This window comes from Ambystoma mexicanum, chromosome 12, assembly GCF_040938575.1.
Source record: "Ambystoma mexicanum isolate Mex_15411 chromosome 12, UKY_AmexF1_1, whole genome shotgun sequence".
Classification (NCBI taxonomy): Eukaryota; Metazoa; Chordata; class Amphibia; order Caudata; family Ambystomatidae; genus Ambystoma; species Ambystoma mexicanum.
This window is the reverse complement of record NC_090936.1, coordinates 159,990,213-160,011,001: the sequence shown is the minus strand read 5'-3', so window position 1 is coordinate 160,011,001 and position 20,789 is coordinate 159,990,213. Positions and strand designations below refer to the sequence as shown.

The following is a 20,789-nucleotide window of genomic DNA, read 5'->3' as shown; positions in this document are numbered from 1 at the left end:
CAAACTCCGGGACAGATCCCTCGAACCCCACAACCCCCACTGTCCCCTCAGAGATGGAGTCAGACGTAATGTGTCCACCTCCATCCGCTATCTGATTTACAGCAGTTTGAAATGGTAATGCGAGCAACGCAGGAGGTAGCGCAGAAGCAGTAGGGTTAGTATGGGCAAGAATTGGTAAGGTGAGAGGATTTCCGAAATTTCCTGGTGCTAAACAACAGTCATTTGTTGTTCGTTCCACCACCTCTTTGTTTCCTGATGAGCACAACATGTTCGTAGGTAGAGCATCAAACGATTTGTCGTGTTGGAGAGGAATCATTGAGGGCTCAGAAGGGGACACAGGAAATAACACTAATTGCTTTTTTCCTGTTAGATCGACAGTTTCAGGTGGCACTTTAGACGCACGTTTCTATGAAACAGTGCTTACCTTTAAAGTGTCCGGAGCCGCGTCTGCCTTCAAGGCTGTCCACGGATTCTGCATCTGTCGTTGTTGAATCGTTTTTCTCCTTGTTTGTGGGCCCGCCTGGCCTGATTGAGCAGTCATTGCACAGAGTACAGCAATGCTAGCCGTGAGCAGACACGGACTGGGTCTGTGTGCGGCTCCACCTAAAAATACACTAAATAACCTGTGCGCACTACACAGGGTAAGTAGGTGCTCAGAAGGGATCAAAGAGGTAATTCCTCTGCAGTCTCCCCAATTAACGCGCCACCAGCGCTAAACAGCCGCTCAACAGCTTCCAGGCCTTTTCCCCCTGTCGGGCTTAACGCCGCAAGGGTGGTAGCCTCTGTCTTTTGAATGAGTCCAGAATCACGTGATCAGGTCACGTGTCGGATGTGGCCCCGCCTCCTCCAGGAAGCGAGGCAATTCCGGGTAAGTTATATCAGCTTTCAGTTCAAAGTAAAGAATTCTTTTGAAGTAAGCAGCGCACAGGGCGGGCGGCAGCCTCTGTCTTTTCAATGAGTCCAGAATCACGTGATCAGGTCACATGTCAGATGTGGCCCCGCCTCCTCCAGGAAGAGCGGTAATGCTGGCAAGAGCCTTGGCACTGCTCGCAATGCCGGGTAAGTTATATCAGCTTTCAGTTCAAAGTAAAGAATTCTTTTGAAGTAAGCAGCGCACAATTCTGACTAGTAAGTTATCAGTCTTTTTAAAATGTGTTTTTGTCCTTCTTAAGCAACAAATGGTCACTTGACTCCACCCCTTGGTCTCTCCCTGGAAGCCCAGGAGCCATCCCCCATGTTTGTTCCTTGCAGAGGCCATTTACGACCGTCTTCACACTTCGAATTTCCTAAGATGCAGCTTGCTATTGTTCCTTTTCCCACTGTAGAAAAGGTTCTTTCCTACCCTGTAATTAACACATCTCCGTGATTTCCTGCTGGGGGGGAAGATCTTCCCTCTGTGAGAAAACCTGTTATTCAAGTTCTGCAGCTTCAGCCAGGTTTAAATTAATTGTTAAATTCTTCTTAGCACAAACAAACTGGTTGTATCAAATAACAAATCGTATTCTCATTCAAGATTTTAAACCTGTGGGATCAAAACAATTGCAATATGGGTTACTATCAGTAACAGGCCTCTTAGTTTGCAAACATTTTGACTTTCAGTTTATACATGTTAAAGTTTAATCAGGCAGGCCCCTGACAGCTGTCATCACAGCAGCCCTCTGCTGCACAGATTTTGTTTTGACAGATCCACAGACAGGCCACTTTTGCTGTGGAAATCTCTTTATGCTCTTAGCCTTTCAGGACATTGTAAGTTCACAGTGATTCCTTAAACTAAGTGAATTGTAGCACCCAGAGAGAATTTTGAATATTTAAAAGGTGTTCTGTACCTGCATTCTGAAGTTTCAGCCACAAAGAAAAAGTGATTTAAAGCAATATTTGGAGTTTCATTTAGCAAAGCACTGCTTTTTCCTTCTGCACTCCACTTTCAATTGTTGTGGAGTCCAGTGATACATTTCAGTAGTGAGAGCTCTGTTCCACCACTGACAACATGCGTGGCAGATTGGGCACCCATCTTTTTGGCACGCACAAGGGTTTTGCAGCCATTTTGCTTTTTCTAGCACCATCATAACAGAGTGGTGCAGCATATCAGAGCAGAAGTGGGTCAAGACATCCCACACCCCTCTCAATCTTCTCATCCTAGACAAATCTTCCAAACCATAACTCGTCTTCTCTCTCTCCTCCCACCTCTGACCACTCTTCTGCCTCTCCTATCTCTCCCTCCAACTTTGCAAACATCTTCTCCTCTAAAATACTCACATTACGCCAAAACATTGTACTCTCCCCGCTTACTCTCCCCTTGCCCCTTCTCACTCGACCCCTTCTTCCTACTTGTCTAATTTCACCCCTGTCTCTAACACTGATATGTCCCTCCTCTTATCCAAAACTCACCCCACTGCTGCCCCATCTGATCCTCTCCCTACTCCGCTAATTCCCAAAATCTACCCTCTTCTCATACCTTACCTTACCTTTCTTCAACATTTGCCTCACCACCGCTACCTTTCCTTCAGTCTTCAAGCACGCTACTATCATTCCCATACTGAAAAATCCCTCAGCTAACCCTCTCCTGGCCTCCACCTTTTGCCCCATCTCTCTCTTACCATTCCTCTCTAAACTCCTTGAACGACTAGTCTTCTCCCAACTCTCGGCTTTTGTCTCCAACCTCCTCCCCTCCACTCAAGCTGGCTTTTGCCCCAAGCATTCCACCGAAACTGCTCTCACCTCTGTTCTTAACTCCCTCCTCACTGCTCGCTACTCCAAACACTCTTCTATTCTCATTCTCCTTGACCTCTCTGCCGCCTTTGACACTGTCGATCACCCTTTACTCCTTGACACTCTTTTCTCATTCGGTCTCAAAGGCTCTGTTCTCAATTGGTTTTCCTCCTACCTTTCCAACTGCTCCTTTGCCATGTCTTGGGGTGGCCGCTCCTCACCTACTCACTCCCTCATCTTTGGTGTTCCACAAGGATCCGTGCTTGACCCCTTCCTCTTCTTACTCTACACCTCTCTTCTTACACCTGTCATCTCATCCTTTGGTATCTCTCACCATTTCTACGCTGATGTCACCCAGCTCTTCCTTTTCTTCTCTTCCTTGACTCCCGATATTCACTTCAAACTCTCCTCCTGTCTCACTGCTGTCAAAACTTGGATGTCCTCCCAGTTTCTCACCCTAAACATAGACAAAACTGAAGTTTTATTCCTTTTTGCCAACACTCTTCATCCCCCCTCCCTCCATCCTCTTCCCCCCCACTCATCTCCCCATCTCTGCCTCTGCCCGTAATCTCAGCCTTCACTTTGAGTCTAACCTTTCCTTTACCTATCATATCTGTCTAACCTCCCGTGCCTGTTGCTTCCATCTCTTTAATGTTCACAAAATCTGCTCCTCCCTCACCTTCCACGCCACCAAACTCTTAATCTCCTCCCTTGTCTTCTCCCGTCTCTTCTACTGTTCAGCCCTCCTCTTTGGCCTCCCTGCCTCTCATCTCGCCCCCTTCAAATCCCTCTACCACTCTGCAGTACACACTCTCTGTTCCTCTCTCCCTATGACTCCATTTACTCTTTGCTTTCCTCACTCGGCTGGCTTTCCTTCCACTCTCATCTTAAATTCAACTTCCTCTGTCTTGTCCTTAAATCTCTTTATAATCTTGGCCCTCCCTACCTTTCCTCCCTTCTTTCTTTCTACTCTCCCACTCGCCCCTTCCGTTCCGCTGACCTTTTCCTCCTCTCTGTGCCTCCCTCTCCTTGCGCCCCATCTCATTTTCGTTCCTTTCAGCTCCCCGCCCCGCTTCACTGGAACTCTTTACCTCTCTCTCTATCCGTTCCATCTCCTCCTTCTCTTCCTTCCGATCCTCCTTAAAATCCCACCTTCTTCAACCCTCCCTCCTGACAACCCTTCTGTCCTCCCTTCCCCGCTACTCCCCTTCCTCTGATTTCACCCATTGATATCGGCAAATTGTTCTGCATACTGTACTTGTTTATTTGACTCATGAACTGTCATTTACTGCTTCCAATTTATTCTTGTTGTTCTATGTAAAGCACTTTGGTGTAAAGCGCTATATAAAAGTTAATAAATACAAATACATGGTCCGCTGGGCATTTAATGTGAATAGTGGACCCTTTATTCGGTATTGCATAGGGCGAGCGCAGGAGCCGCAGTACATTAAAGCCTATGCAAGCAGAAATACAGTCAGATAATATTTGCTATTTAAGTTCAATGTGACAAGCGCGCTGGAGATCGAAGGCCCTAAACTAGGTTTAGCACAAGCGGATCGTCTATGTGGAGAAATGGAAATAGAAATATCTAAGCACATTATGCTAAACTGTGCTAGCCTGAATGCCTTGAGACAAACACATGAAATCTTATAACATGTTGAACGATGAGGATGCGCATCTACTATGGAAAATATTAATGGATGGTGATGATGTTAATTGCTTAACTCATATGATGAATTTTTATCAGAGGTGTATTGTGATTTAAATGAGTTGTCAATGAATATTTATTAATAATGTGATGATAAAATATGTGTATTGTGTTTTTTAATGTATCTAATTTTCCATATATATACAATGTCAATTTGGATGGGAGTATATTAATAAAATTGAAATAGTAATAACTATCAGGAAATTGTATTAATAAGTCCAGTAAATCTTGATTTTGAGGAAACTCTGGGATTTAATTGACTCTCTTGATTTTCTTCTGATAATAAGCTAGTAAGCCTGATGCTTCCATAGGTTCTTTGCATTCGTTTAGAATATTGATATGGTATATATATGTGTTTTGATTTTCCAATCAGGCTGTGATATTTTGTAATTATAAGGTCCCATCTTTTCAATGACTTCATAAGGTCCATGCCACCAGGATAACATTTTATTATCAGATGAGGGAAGAAGGACTTGTACTTTTTACCCAATGCAAAATGATCTCATTAGTGATTTCTGATTATAACATTCCTTTTGCTATTCTTGTGCCTTTACCATATTGCAGTGAACTATTTTTCTAATGGTGGCCATCTGTTCTTTCAATTTATGAGCCGTCTGGGATGAAGTAATATAGTGTCTCTCTCCCTCTCTTCCCAGGTCTCTTTTAACATGTCTAGTACATCTCGGGTTCTGTGAAGACATCATGAAGCAAGACACAGACAACAGATTCAAAGTTCAAACCAAAATGTTTTATTAACTCAAATGTCAGGATGGTTGAAATCCTAACTTATCATATCCTAAGGTGAGATTTCTCTACCTAAAGAAACTAAGGAAAGTCTGAGTCAGAAAGTTCATCTTAAACGTCTCTCTGTGTCCGTGGACACTGTCAGTCACCTTTCTTCTGTGTACGCAGCTCTGGCATCGGACTGCCGATAAAGAAAACAAAGGAGGCTTCCCCACCGATGGCCTTCTTGCGGCCAGCCTGGCCTTTGGCTCCCCGACTTCCTGGGGTTGTCTGCTGGCATCCTGGCTCTCCTTCAAGACCCAGCACGGCTGCTTCCTTGCACACAGGATTCCCTACTGCTCTCTTTGCTGCTGGTATCCTACCCTTTTATACACCTGCAACCACTTGACAGGTTGCAGGTGTGAGTTCCAAATTACAATTGCCTGGTTGAATTTAGGAGAGGAGTTGAGACATGTCTGACCTTTACAATACTCCGCAGGCCTCTTCCTCGTCTCAGTGCTAGGGTGGTGAAATGGCTTACTAGTGTTCACTACTCCTAGTCCCCTCTTCCTTGTCCCAGTACCATGGTGGGTTGAAAGAGGCAAAATGATTGAAAATGATTTACAGTAGCCCATGAAGGCTGAGGCAGGGTGAGGTTGATCTTCAGAAGGCAAAGAGGGATTCCATGGCCATATTACGAGGACAGTGGTAACCCGATGGTGCTACCACCGGGTTGCCGCCATCCTCGTAAACAATGAATCCACCGCCTGACTTCCCGGTACCACCTGGACATTACAAGTCCAAGGCGGAGCGGGAAGTCTGGCAGCGGATTTGGTAAATCCACATTCCTGTGGAGTCCCATAGGACTACATGGGAATGGGTTCATGGAAGCACTGGCACTGTTGTTAATGGTGCCAGTGATTCCGTCACAACTGTGCATGCAGGTGCCATTGCATCCGGCAGGTCAGACCTGCTGGGTGTAAAGGCCCCCGCCCGCAGATTCAGAGTGTGGCAGTCTGGAAAGGGTGCCGGTACGTTGCTACTGGCACCCTAATTTCCAGTCCACCACACTCATAATGAGGCCCCATGTGTCAACTGTGGATATCCTCACCCCAATCCCCAAGGACCCTCCACCCAGGTGATCCTCCCTCATTTCTCCACTCCCAGGCTCAGGATCCAAAAAAGAGATGGCCTTTCCGTGGCGACATAAGAAGAGGATCCAAGGGGTGTAGGTGTGAGGATACCCTCATGTTTCTCACATACCCTTCCCCTCTGCGTGTTGGACCGGGGTGCTTCACAGGGAAACCGGGAGAGGAAATCCACATGACCTTGCTCTTGGCCCTTCTGTGTTCCACTGTGAAGTAAGAAGGTTGTAGGTACAGGAACCACTGCATAACCCGATGATGAGACTCCTTTCTCTGACTAATCCATACCAAAGGGGAGTGAACTGTTATCAATTGAAATCTGCAACCCAAGAGGTAGTACTTAAGATGTATCACTGTCCACTTAATTGCCAGTGCCTCTAACTTGATGACTGAGTAATTTGTCGCCCTGGGGAATAGCCTTTGACTGATGTACAAAATTGGGTGTTCAAGGCTGTCGTGGTTTTGCGATAATACGGCTCCTAACTCCATTAAAGAAGCATCAGTCTGGAGGATGAATTCTTTAGAAAAAAATCAGCTACTTTCAAAATGGGGCTCTGGCATAGGGTTTGTTACAAAGTCATATAACAGATCTTGTTTTCCTCCTCTCATTTGATCTTTTGGGGCTCAGTGTTCTTCAATTTGACAGTTAATCTTGATGTTTTACTGGAGAAATTTGGAATAAACATGCAGTAGTTGCCAATTAGCCCTGAAAAGGCCCTCAAATCTTTCTTGGTTTTTGGAGTGGGGGTATCGAGAAGAGCTCTCACCTTCTCTTGCTCGGGTTGGACAGTACCATTACTCACAAAAAAATTAATACTTAACCGCAGATTGGGCAAGCTTGCATTTTCTGGGGTTAGCGGCTAGCCCGGCTTTTCTTAACACTCTCATGACCGTGCAAAGGTGGTACAGGTGATCTTCCCATGTCTTGCTATCTATCACAATGTCGTCTATATAGGCTCTGCAAAAATCTGAGTATGGCTGTAAGATTTTGTCTATCAACCTCGGAAATGTTGCTGGAGCACCATGTAGACTAATAGGCAGGACTTTACAATGAAATATTACTATTAGAGTAGCAAAGGCAGTTTTCTCTATATCAGGTCCCAACAACAGGTCTTGCCAATATCCTTTTGTTAGATCTATTGTTGAAAGGTAGACAACATTACCCAGCCTGTCAATCAGATCATCAATACGGGGCTTGGGTAAGCGTCAAAGGCAGAGATGGCATTCAACTTTCTAAAGTCTATATAGAACCTCCAAGTTCCATTGGGTTTTGCAACCAACACGATAGGGGAGGACAAGGGACTATTAGAAGGTTCAATGACATTAGCCTCAAGCATGTTCTTAACTTCCTGAATGATGATATCTTTTCGAGATTCGGGTAATCGGTAAGGTTTTAAATGTACCACTTTGCCTACGGGAGTGCGGATTTGATGATAAATATCCTTCACTCATCCGGCCTCCTTTCTAAACACATCAGTAAACTGTCTTATCAGGTCATACAGGTCTTGTTTTTGGTTGTTACTAAGGTCAGGGGAAATTAAGGCATTGTTATCTGCATTTTCTGGTAATAGACAGGATAATATTGCAGCCTGGGATTCAGAAGGATTTTCTCTCCACTCCTTTAACAAATTGGTAGACTTGGGTTTTCAGACAGCAGTCCGGTTGTGAGATCTTATAATTACACTGACCCATTTGTTCTAGAACCTCATATGGTCCATTCCACTTAGGTATAAGTTTATTTTCAGAAGTCGCCAACAGTACGAGCACCTTTTGACCTAAGGAAAAGGACCTTAAAGAAACCTTTTTATCATAGGAGATCTTTTTTGTACATGTGCTTGAACCATGTGAGTATGTACTAAGGATCTAACAGCTGTCATATGTTCCTTAAGCCTAGTTGCAGTGTGAGAGAGTAGAATCGGGGCTTCTTCTCTCTCCTTCCATGTTTCCCTCAACATATCTAGGACATCCCAGGTTCCCGTCCATACAGAAGTTCAAATGGGGGAGATGCCTGAAGGGTCTTCCTGACTGCGAACAAAGTCCATGGTACCATTTGATGCCAGTTCCTACCATGCTGTTCCCCTAACTTCCATAGTATTGTTTTTAGGGTTTTATTAAATCTTTACACAAGGCCATCTGTCTGGGGATGATACACTGATGTTCGTAGAGTGTGATATGCAACATTTGTTTAACTTGTCCCATAAGCTTGCTCATGAAAGTAGAGCCCTGGTCAGTTAATATTTCCTTTGGAAACCCTACTCGGGAAAAGAAAGGAACAGGAGTTTCAGGATTTGTTGTGTTGTGTTGGCTCTCAGGGGGAAGGCCTCCAGATATCGGGTAGCGTAGTCTACAATGACCAGAATGTATTTATTTACTAGTTTGGAAGTTTCAAGGGATCCCACATTGTCCATACCTATCCTGAAGAATGGAACCTCAATTATTTGTAGAGGATTTAAGGGAACTGGTGGGGGTATATGAGTGCTAGTCTTCTGGCAGATTTCACAAGCTTGAATGAAATGTTTAATGTCAGCATGGATTCCGGGCCAGTAAAACATATTCATTATTTGAAACTGAGTTTTGGACTGTCCCAAATGGCCCCCGTCAGATGTGAATGGGCTATCTCTAGAACCATATGCTTGTGACTTTTAGGGACAAAGAACTGTGTTTTTATCAAGCCCTCCGAAATGGTATCTCCTCTCTATATAGAAGTTCTGTTTCAGAGAGAAAAAAGGTCCTCCTTTCTCATGACCCTCTGGCTCAGATAGGACTTGTAAAAATGCTTCAGCTGATAAGGGGTTGTTCCTTTGGGCAAAGGCTAAGTCTGGAAGTGTCTTGTGTTCTTCCTCTTTAGCTTTTCTGGGTTCAGGGTAAGGAGGGCAATCAGATGCTTCATCAGCCTCTCCAAAGCCTTGAGCTCCTCTATCTTTTCTCTCCTTCCTAGATTCTTCCTTAACCCTAAGGAACATGACTCTCTCAAGCACCGCTTGAGCAATTGTATCCCCTTGATGAATGTGGAATGGGTCCTTCCCATGATTTTGTAACAACACTTTACAACATCTCTAAAGTCTGGATCTATAACTCCAGCTAATCCATCCATTTCAAACCTCCATGCCAGCTTGGATTTGGGTGCCAATCTGATGTAGGCATTAGGGGGTCGAATTAAGATCACATTAGTGGGTATCAGTCTTCTTTCACCAGCAGGAATAGTCTTATCCCTACTACCTACTACCTACAAATATGAAACCCAATAGAGCCCGTTGTGGCTACTGAGGGGTCTAATGCTCTGGCACTTAACTTTTCAAATTTTAGGGTCCCCCATCTTGTATCGGTTGAGCCGCATTCCACTTCTGACACCATTTGTGAAGGCATCATGAAGCAAGACACAGAACAGATTCAAAGTTCAAACCAAAATGTTTTATTAACTCAAATGTCAGGATGGTTGAATGCCTAACTTGCCCTATCCTAAGGTGGGACTTCCCTACCTAAATAAACTAAGGAAGTCTGGGCCAGAAAGTTCAACTTAACATTTTTCTGTGGCCAAAACCTATACTTGCCCTCACAACTAAAGCTAACCAAAGTGTAGAGATATCAGCAATAAAAAGAAACAGTGTTCCAAAGAAAGTTCTGAGGTTCTTCCTGGCTTACTCATCAGCTCCCTTTTCCCAAGTTCAAAGTAGTTCCACAAAAGTCTTGGGATTCCCTTTCCCAGGTTCAAGGCACTTCCACAGAACCTTGGGGTTCCCTTCCCTGAGTTCAAAACAGTTCCACAAAACCTTGGGGTTCCTTTACCCAAGCTCAACACAGTTCCATAAAACCTTGGGGTTCCCTTCCCTAAGCTCAATACAGTTCCACTTGTACCTGTTCACACTCTTCCAATATTCAAAAACAGCTCCATGCCTCCTTTATACTCCTTCCAGTTTCTTAACGGTGCAATACAATAGCTTTCTCCTGTTTCACTTCAGCAACCTCTTTGGCTTTCACAGTTGCAGTTGTCAAACCATACAGTCCACCCATTACAGGTCACGCAACCAGGAACCCTAGGCTCTCTAGCCCACAAAGGTTCTTCTGTATTTGTACCTGTGTGATGGTTAACACTCACTTGGCTTCCCTTTGATAGTCTTTTGGGCTTTTCACAATGTATTTTCATATATAGTTCACTTTATGGTGGTTTTGTTCCTTCACCACCTTTCTTTCATGCTCTCTCTTAATTTTCAATACTTGCTTTCTTTTATGCTTCATGCAATTCGTATTTTGCTTCCAATAGGAAATATTTGAATTTCACACACACTTGTCATCAAGGCACATTTTTGCTGAAAGCCCTCTTTTAGCTTGGTGTTCAATTTTTGTGACTTTTTCAATCTGCCGCATGCATATTATACTGGCCCTATATTTCCCGCTCAACCTGTTACTTTGGGTTAACTTCAGCGGGTATAAGATTTCTCATTCATTCTGCATCAAATTTGGCTTTCTGACACAGCCACAGGGGCGCCCCTGCTCGAGTGCTCTTCCCAATACACTGACCGCTCCCTGGCGTTTCCTCCGGGCAGCTGTGTTTCCAATTTTCTTCTTGGATTTCACCGGCAGCTCTGCTCCCGTTCCACGGATGCTGTCGGTCACCTTTGTTCTTTCTTCTGTGTCCACAGCTCTGGCTGCAGTCCTCCGACAAAGGAGGCTTCCCCACCAACGGCCTTTCTCACGGCCCACCTGAGCCTTGGCTCCACAGCTTCCGCGAGTCGTCTGCCGGCATCCTGGCTCTCCTGCAGGACCCAGCACAGCTGCCTCCTCGCACAAAGGATTCCTTGCTGGTCTCTTTGCTGCTGGTCTCCACCCCTTTTGTACACCTGCAAACATTTGACATGTTGCATGTGTGAGTTCCAAATTACAATTGCCTGGTTGCAATTAGTGGCGTAGTTGAGACATGCATGACCTTTACAACACTCTGCAGACCTCTTCCTTATCTCAGTACTAGGCTGGTGAAATGGCTTACTAGTGTTCACTATTCCTAGTCGCCCATTTCTTGTCCCAGTACCATAGTGGGTGTAATGAGGGTAAATGATGGAAAATTATTTACAATAGCCCATTAAGGCTGAGGTCGATTTTCAGAAGGGAAAGGGGGATACCATGTCTCAACTGTGAATATCCTCTCCCTAATCACCTAGGACCCTCCGCCCAGGTTATCCTGCCTCGCAAACCCCCAAGTTCAATATCCAAAAGTGATGGCCTTTTTATGGCCACCTGAGAAGGGAATTCAAAGGGGGTAGGTGTGAGGATATCCTGAGGTTTCTCACAGTTCCCTACCATACAATAATTCAAAGGGGGAGACTCCTGTAGATGACTCAGGAGTTTTCTGGATGGCAAACAAGGCCCAGGGTACCATAACATCCCAGTTTTTTTCATCTACTTCAAACAACTTTCTCAGAATATGTTTTAGAGTTTGATTGAACCTATTAACTAACCCATCTGTCTGGGGATGGTAGATTGAGGTTCTAATGGTTTTAATCTGAAGAATGTCATTTACTTCAGACATAGGTTTACTCATGAAAGTGGAATCCTGATTGGTTAGAATCTCTTTTGGAAAACCTATTAGAGAAAAGAAGGGTAACAAATGCTTCAAGATTTTTTGAGATATATTATTCCTCAAAAGGGAAAGCCTCAGGATATTTAGTGGCATAGTCCAAAATCACTAGAATATATGTATTACCTAGTTTTGAAGTTTCCAAAGGTCCTACTATATCCATTCCGATTCATGAAAATGGAACATCAATAATAGGTAAAGCTTGTAAGAGAAAAGGAGGCGGCATTTTCATACTGGTCTTTTGAAAAAGCTCACAGGTGTTTATAAACCTTTTAATGTCAGCATAGATACTGGGCCAGTAAAACCGATTCACAATTTGTGCTTGTGTATTGTGAATCCCTAAACGTCCCTCAGTCAGATGGGCATGACCCATCTCCAGTACAATGTCTTTATGACTTTGTGGTACTACAATCTGGGTTCAGGGTGTACCAGATAGATCCACATCTCCTCTAAATTGCAAATGATAGCATGTACCACACTTAGATGGAATCGTGAACATTAGCCTGAGTCGCATCTAGATAGGATTATGACTGTCAGCAAGTGCCACACTTAGATGAAATTGCAAATGATAACATGTGCCACACTTAGATGAAATCATGGACATTAGCCTGAGTCGCATTCAGATAGAAATGTAAATGTTAGCATCCGCCACACTTAGATGAAATTATGAATGATAGCATGGGCCTCACGTAGATGCAATTGTGAATGATCGCATGTGCCTCACTTAGATGGAATCAGGAAAATTAGCCTGAGTCGTATCTAGATAGAAATGTGAATGTTAGCATGCGCCACAAAATTGTGAATGACAGCATATGCCATACTTAGATGGAATCGTGAACATTATCCTGAGTAGCATCTAGATAGGATTATGAATGTCAGCAAGTGCCACACTTAGAGGGAATTGTGAATGATAGCAAGTGCCACACTTAGATGGAATCGTCAACACTAGCCTGCCTCACATCTAGATAGGATTACAAAGGTTAGCAAGTGCCACATTTAGTTAGAATAAGGAAGGCCAGCAAGTACCACATTTAGATAGAATTGTGAACATTAGCTTCCGCCGGACCCAGACACAATTGTGAAGGATAGAAAGTACCACACCTAGATAGAATTGCAAATGTTAGCATGTGCTACTTAGATAAGATTGTGAGCTATAGCCTGCATCCCAACTAGATAGAATTGTGAACCTTGCTTCACATATAGACACGATTTTCGAAAGGCGGTCCAGTACCACATTCGGATACATTGTTGAATTTTTGGTGGGTGTCATCTAGAGAAAGGATTGTGAATATTAGCCAGTACCAGATCTAGATCTAGATAGAAATACAGAGATATTCACCCACCACATTTAGAAAGAACAGGAAACTTTAGCACATCACTTCTAGACAGTGATGCCAATAACCAACCCACTAACAATTTCACCCCTCTGCATACACCTCTCAAACTCTAACCAAACACAACCACAACCCTATAACACAACAAACCGCACAAACTTCACTACACCGCAACAACAGAACAAACCACACATAGACTCGCACAACAGCACACAATGGCTACTGACCGGAAAGCAGCCCAAGCCCAGCCAACGGTGTTAACTGGGCTGAGGCTGCCAACGGCACATCACTGCTCTCTTGCACTTTATCCCACTAACTCAACCCCCTTTCTGTTTCAAAGCCGCCAGAGCGCCAGGGGACCACTCCGGTGGTGATAGTGCACGGTAAAAATATCCTTTAACATTAACATATAGTAACCCATTCTGCTAGGAAAAAGGGCCCCCTTTTGCTCTGCCCTCCATTTCATTGGCAATTTGTTTAAAGGCCGCAGGTAGTAGAGGATCATTATGCTGAGTGAAAGCTAAGTCAGGCATCATTTTTTCTTCTTCAAGGGAAGTTTAGGTTTTGATCTGCTTCTCCTTATGAAGTTGTTCCGGAATTCTTAATTTCTTTAAGCTCTCCAAAGCTTAAAGCGCACTCCAGAATACCTTGTGGTATTCTTTCCCCAGCCTTAACTTGACATGCCTTTTTCCCGTTATTTTGTTTTAGGACTTTTATGTCACCTATATAGTCTGGGTCAATCACCCCTGTGAATACGTCTAGCCTGTACCGCCAGGCTAGACCAGACTTAGCGGCAAGGTGGATAAAAGTACCCTTAGGCGGTGTGGGAATTAAATCTGTGGGGATCACAGCTCTTTCCCCAGGTTGTATTAATTCTCATTAGATATTTTATTAAAAGTAAAAAGTGCAAATTAAACCTCTTCTAAAGTCTAAGGGATTAACTCTTCGCATCAACAAAAATGGCCTCTCAATGGGAGGGACCCCCTACTATGGATGAGGACAACCATCTGGGTGATGGGTGGCACAACACCTAAAGCCAAACCTGCCTGAAACCTATATTATTACTCTTTCACAACCCCCCTCTGACTGATACATCCATGTGCTGTTGTAACATCATGTCAGTTTCACTGAGACGAAGATGATCATCCAAGACATAAAGATGAACCCCAATGCAAGTACTGAGAAGAGTTGACCCCAGGAGCTATGAAGAGTGGCCTATGGAATGGGAGGAAACGTTCTAGTGATCTGCGGGGGGAGTGTTCAACTAAGCAACACAGAAATAGGCAAAGTACTCAGTGAAAGAGAACAGTCCTGGGCGCAGGTCAGCCGAGAATGAGGACAGCATGGGAGACAGCCCAGCCCTGAAAAACCAAAGGAGATGTGGAAAACGTTCCAGAGAAGCCATCAGCTGTCATCTGCTTGAGATGGGAAGCAGGCAGCGAGAATCCTTTGTCCGGTGGTGGGCAGCTGGCCAGGAACGTGTCTGGATGCTGCGAATCAGTGGCACAACCTTTGGAAGGTGGAGCGTGCGGTTCTGCAACAGTGCCTACTTCGCTAACCCAGAGAACAGGAACGAGACACGTGGAGCAAGAGCCGTAGAGACATATAAAGGCCACCCAATGCTCCCAGTCGAAGCAAGACCGCAGGAAGAACCGTCAGTGTGTCCCAAAGTCAGTGAAGGTAACAGGTACAACACAGGAACCGGTAGGGGTGTAAAGTTGGAGAATGAATGCAAGTTAATTGAAAGTAACGATATGAGTAATCTCCATTGTGGCAGTAGTTGGCGGGAGAGTGGGCCTAGCATAAGAGGGAGAAAGGCAAAGGGTTGTAGCCTGAGCCAGATAAGGGCCTGGGACCCCAACCAGCATGAAACAATTACCAGAGGCAGTCGCCCTCTAGACAGTCTTGCACCCTCTCTATAACCGTAGTGGGGGAGAGAAGCCCACTGACCTTCCTCACTATAGGGGCGGAAATGAGAGAACTAGTCATAAGAGAAGGATTGTGGATCCTAACAAGGTTAAAGAAAGTCACAAAGGCAAAATGTGTATCAACCTGAAAGCACTTAGGAAAGATTGTATCAAATAATCTTTTTTAAAAGTTATACCAAGAGATGGGAGTAATTTTCTTGGTAACAAAGCAGAAGTTGAGTTGGAGACGGTAGGGGAAGGGAGTCATTCCCCCTGTCCTTATGTTAAAATCCCCTAAAACACACCAGGAGAAGGGAGTCATTCTCTTGTTTCTAAATCAGGATTTGATGTGAAACAGCTATGGGAAGGGAGTCATTCCCCCTGGCCTTGGTGTTCATTATATCAAGACATACCAGGGGATGTCTTAGCCTCAAATCCTGCCAAATCTACTATTTGCTCATGTAGATGGATAATCCTTAAGTCTTCCAAATGCGGACAGAATAGAATCAGGTGTCTAAGTGTTTCACTTTCTGCTTTACAGAATCAACACTTAATTCAATTTTGATGTTTCCCATATCTTCAAAGGGTGTTTTTATTATGTAGCACGTATAATCTGAGTCTTAACAGTAGATCTCGTTGTCTGTGATGAGGACATTTTCTCAGGTACAGTGGTGTTTCATTCATCATTCCCCAATCAGTTCTCAAAAGAGAATGAGTCAAGGACTTAGATCTTGCTTCTTCTGGTTTTCTCCAATCGTCAGCCCAGATAATCCTCTTTACCAGCGTTGGATTATTTAGTAAGGTGTTTGTAGTTGTGCCGAGATTGGATGAAATTAAATCACACTCTCCTCTCCAATCGTCAAGGACATACTCTTTTTTTCCGGGTTTATTCAATCCCAACATTTCAAATTGAGGGCAGACACTTAGTGAAGCTTTTCTATATAGCAATAGTTTATTCCATGTGACTTGCGCACTGAGCGATATTCAACCAAGTTCTTGCCGGATTATAGACATTGGAATCGATAAAGGTAGACGTAAAATATGTTTCCAAAAGCAGCCTTCTAGAAAGTGCCAGAAATCTTGTCCTATTCCTGAGTTGGTCTCTCCTCCATACACAAGTGAAGGGGACACTTTCCGCTTATAGAAAACAAGGATCAGTTCTAAGGAGAATTTTCAATAGCTTCTGTCTAACACCTTTCCTTGTGCAGTTAGTCTCTTAACTTTTAATCTCAGGGCGTCCTTCCAGGCGTTTCCACTTTTTGAAGAACTTAACTGGACCCCTAGGTACTTCAAATCCTTTGTCGATTCTAGCTGGTTTCCAGCCAATTGACAGGTTCTTTTTGATTTTTCCTCCCTCTTTTGTCTCCTAGGACCATGATTTCTGATTTTGCAGCATTTATCTTCAGATCTTTATTTAGCATGTATTTCACGTGCCGAGTGAGCGACCTCTGTAAACCGATCTTAGTCTGATCTAGAAGGATAAAACCATCGGCATACAAGAGTCTGCCTACTTCTGTGCCATTTATTTTGGGTGGAAATGAATGCTTGGTGTCCGGTATCCTTTTTCAGGTCTACTATATAGAAATTAAACAGGGTAGCCGCTAATGGGCATCCCTGTTTTAGACCTTTTTTGGTCTCGATTTTGCTTGATGAATTACTGCGACAGTCCATTTTGACTTGCATGGAGGTGCCCGAATAAAGATCTTTTATCGCTTTTAACAGGTTAGTCAGACATCCCCTGGATCTTAACTTTTCCCACAGCAGATTTCGATCTATAGTGTCAAAGGCCTTCTGCAGGTCAGTGCTAGCCATATAAATCTTCAGATTATCATGTATAGCTCATTTATTTTAGTAGGCTCACTATCAGTAGGTTAAGGCTGCAGCCTACTTGTTCGACAAATCCTGACTGTCTAATATCAAAGGACTTAGTCTCCTTAATCCACTTCTTCAGATGATTTAAGAGCAGCGTAGCAAACATTTTCCCAACGCAATCAAGCAGCGCTATTGGGCGGTAATATGTCAGTTTCATCCAATCCCCTTTTTTTAAAAATGGGGACCACAATAGCGTTTTTCCATGATTCTGGTACTCTTCCAACCTTCATTATTCTTTTGAATAATGTCTCACAGAGTACTGACCATTTGGTTGGATTTGGTTTCAATACTGCGTTAGAGAGCCTGTCCGGTCAAGATGCCCGTGAAGAGCTAGCTTTGTTGACAAGGCTCTCAATCTCTTCACGGCTCATTTCTATGTTCCATGCCTCTGCTGCTTCTTGATCAGCATCATTTTGTTTCTGCTTGCTCTTGTTATCATTGAATAATGTCTCAAAATATGATATCCAGCAACTTTCTGCAATTGGATTTAGAAGGCATGGATCTTTTTCGCCCTTTTTTCCATCAAGTAGTTACCATAGATTTCTATTGCTGGAATTTCCCAGGGCTCTTAACATACATTCCGCATCTCTCTGGAAAAGTATTATTTTGTGAGACTTTTGCCTATTTTTATAGCGCTGTTTTCTTTCGCGTATTAGTTCCTTTTTATTCAGGTTCTCTGATTTCTTTATGAGCCACGGGTCTCTCCTCAGCTGCTTTTTTTGTTTGGCAATTTCTAAGTCATACACATGAACTGTTGTGAAGGTTGGCTTCGAGGACCAGACTTTGGTTTCTTTAAATCCCATCAATATCTGGATGTACTCTGCTGAGTTTTTCTCTTTGAGGTGCCACTCTTTCAATTCCTTTGTCAGAACTGGGATATCACTAAGTTGTATTCTCAGCCGATTTCAACCGGCTTCTAATTCTATCCTATCTGTCCAAGTTAATTGTCCATCTTTTTCTCTTCCTAATATCATAATGACAATAGGATCATGATCGCTATGGCAAATAGTTATCACTTTTAGATGCTGGATATTTGGTAGAATGTTTAATGATACTAAAATGTAGTCCAACGTAGTTTTCTTTATCCCATTTGACAAAGTCAGAGCCGGTGGCATGTCTCCTATGGTATTACCGTTTAATCTATGTAAACCCCGTTGCTCTATTTCTTCCATCCAAACTGGGTTTGAAACCTGCAAACCAGAGGACGGAGTCATTCCCCCTAGTAATTTTGTTTTGAAGGAACATTTAATTTTGTTATATGCCATTCAAGATAAAGGAGAAAGGAGCCACTATGCTTGAAACAGGAACTTTATGTTAGTTAACTTGTTAGTTGTAGTGTGAGGGATAGAAGTAGGTTATGACACAGGACAGTGAAATGTACTTTGACATACATTCTGACACACCCTTTTAGTAATAGTTTTGAAGCAGGGAAACCCCTTTCAGAAGTTAAGGATAGTGAGCACCTCTTTTCCATTTCCAAAATAAAAGTCTATAACCACAATCATGCCAACTTTGTGTCAGTCTTCATCTTTGACACCCTTCCATAGCACACAAGACGGTGTCCATGATGAAAGGATGACAAGTGGCAGGCATGGCCTGCACACACTGACCTGCCCGAGACACCCATGGAAACCGACATCTGGTCATGCCAACACATAGCAAACCTGCACGCCTCCACATATGCAGCTCTGTACTGCATGAAAAAGCAATGGACACATACATACAACCATTCTGCCACGCCAGTATTGCACATCCCCAAAATCCCATAAGGGAAGGACATGGAGTAAGCAGGATTCTACAACAACTCCATTGCACACAGCCTTACTCAAACCACCATGTACCTCTCAGCACTAACTGATCCAGAATGAGTATCCATAAGTACACCCAAACCACCACACATGCAGCATACATGACCAATCGTCTGCATGCCATACCTACAACAATTACCAATTTCACACGACACATCGTGACATGACTACAGTATAGTCCAACAGAGTCCAAACACTCCCCAGCACTGTAACTAATACCTCACACTGGAGGACCAACAGAACCACATTGGCTGACTCGACATGCCGTGTGTAAAGCAGAGAATACGCCATCCACTGGCAGAACATCGGCAACACAGCCATTGTCCAGAAGGAGGCAATGGCAAGCAACCACTATACAATACTGTGACAAATCAAGGGATATTCGTTGCTTCTCCCCAGGGGGGAGCTGTCCTCTTTGAGGCTAGGGAGGTGAGCCTGCTCGGCAAGACCATCTCAAGGGGTCTGGGCAAATGGAACCTCAATGGGAGTGACTCGCCCTTAGGGCACAAGGACTTCCATTCTAAGGAGGAATTCCCTAGACCAAATACCCTATCCGCATATATGGGACTACCTGCTATGAAGACTAATCTGTCATCATTAGGTTTGGCTTCAGGCAATGTGGGAACAAAACAGTCAGACCAAGGAAAAGGAGATGTCTCTTTAAAAAGAGAGCTGTATATGACTGGGACAAGTAGCTCTTGTGAGGAGAGAAATAAAGGTATGCAGGGGAAACCCCCTGACGTGATTCATCCTTGGAGAGGTGGAGTAGAATGAAGTAATGGATCCCACAACTTTTGGAAAGGGTTTTCGATGCCAGAGAGCCGACAAATCCTGTAACAGGAGAACAGTTGCCTGAACAGGGAAGTAAGACCCATGCAAGGTGGTGGCGTGACCAATGGCTGCTTCGTGGTGGGCGAGACACCCAATGAACAACGCTGAAACCATCAGAGTAAGGAGGACTATCAGCTACCTGCAGCCCGCATCCGTAGACAGCATCCTAAATCAGAGAATCCGAGAATGCTATGCCAGCGAAGACAGGCATTGAGAAGATAAACTGGGAAGCTGAATACCCGAGTGAGCGCCATGCCCCTCGAGGTTCCCCCATGTCGGAAAAGGTACCAGGGAGAATGAGAGAGACTGGTGGCCACTGGGGCAACGTATTAGTAGGAGAGAAATCTGTCAAAGTCACAAGTATCAAAGTCGAACATTAAGTGAGCAGAATTGGAGATATCTGAAATCAAATCAGAGCGTGACGAACACCACTGTTTGGGAAATACATAGAAAGTGGAAGCGAATACGCTGGGAGGAAGGGAGAAGCCCCCAGGCACTGAGGCTGAAAAAGAGGAGGGAGCCCACCACAAAGGAGTGTAACACCTATTTTGAAATCATACTGTCAAAGGAACAGAATCATAAAAGAGAAAATCCAATACCAAGAACCCAAGAGAGGGGGACTCATCGTTTGGATACGGTCATACAAAACCTGGGGTTTGTAAACCCTCAAGAATATAAGAGACACACAAGTAAAGACCAGAGTGTGTGACACAGTTTCAAGGAAAAGTGTTGTAAAGCAGGCATTACATAGAATTCAAAGTCCACAAGTATATGGCAAGAGCTACTTGAGCTGATGAAGGAAACGCCAAGAGACTATCAGGGAAGATAATCACGAGGGACATACACCTCCTATTGCAAATCACAATTCGCTAGTTCCCATCTACTCCCACAAAATTCTAAAAAGAACAATAGAACATGTAAGGGTGAGACATGGTATCCCCCTTCCCTACCACTCACTTACTCTCCCTCCACTCAGCCTTCGTGGGCTACTTCCACTCATGCCCTATTTCTCCCTTTAAGAGCCCACCAAGTACCGAAAAGAGGAAGAAGCAACTAGGAGTAGTGCACATTTCCTATTCCAAACACCACTCTAGTACTGGGAAGAAGAAGAGGGGTATGAGGTCAGGCATGTCCCTTTCATTGGGTTCATTGTAGTCAGGCAAGACAAGCCAACGACTAA

The 20,789-nt window shown here is 44.0% G+C and overlaps 1 long non-coding RNA gene across 1 annotated transcript in view; it reads left to right on the top strand.

Annotated features, from left to right (window-relative positions):
* LOC138513404 (uncharacterized) overlaps positions 1–20,789 on the top strand; it is a 236,605-nt gene that overhangs the window by 141,181 nt on the left and 74,635 nt on the right. Inside the window, exon 4 of the long non-coding RNA XR_011281754.1 lies at positions 5,074–5,218. This is a non-coding gene — a long non-coding RNA (uncharacterized lncRNA). The remainder of the gene's footprint in view (positions 1–5,073; positions 5,219–20,789) is intronic.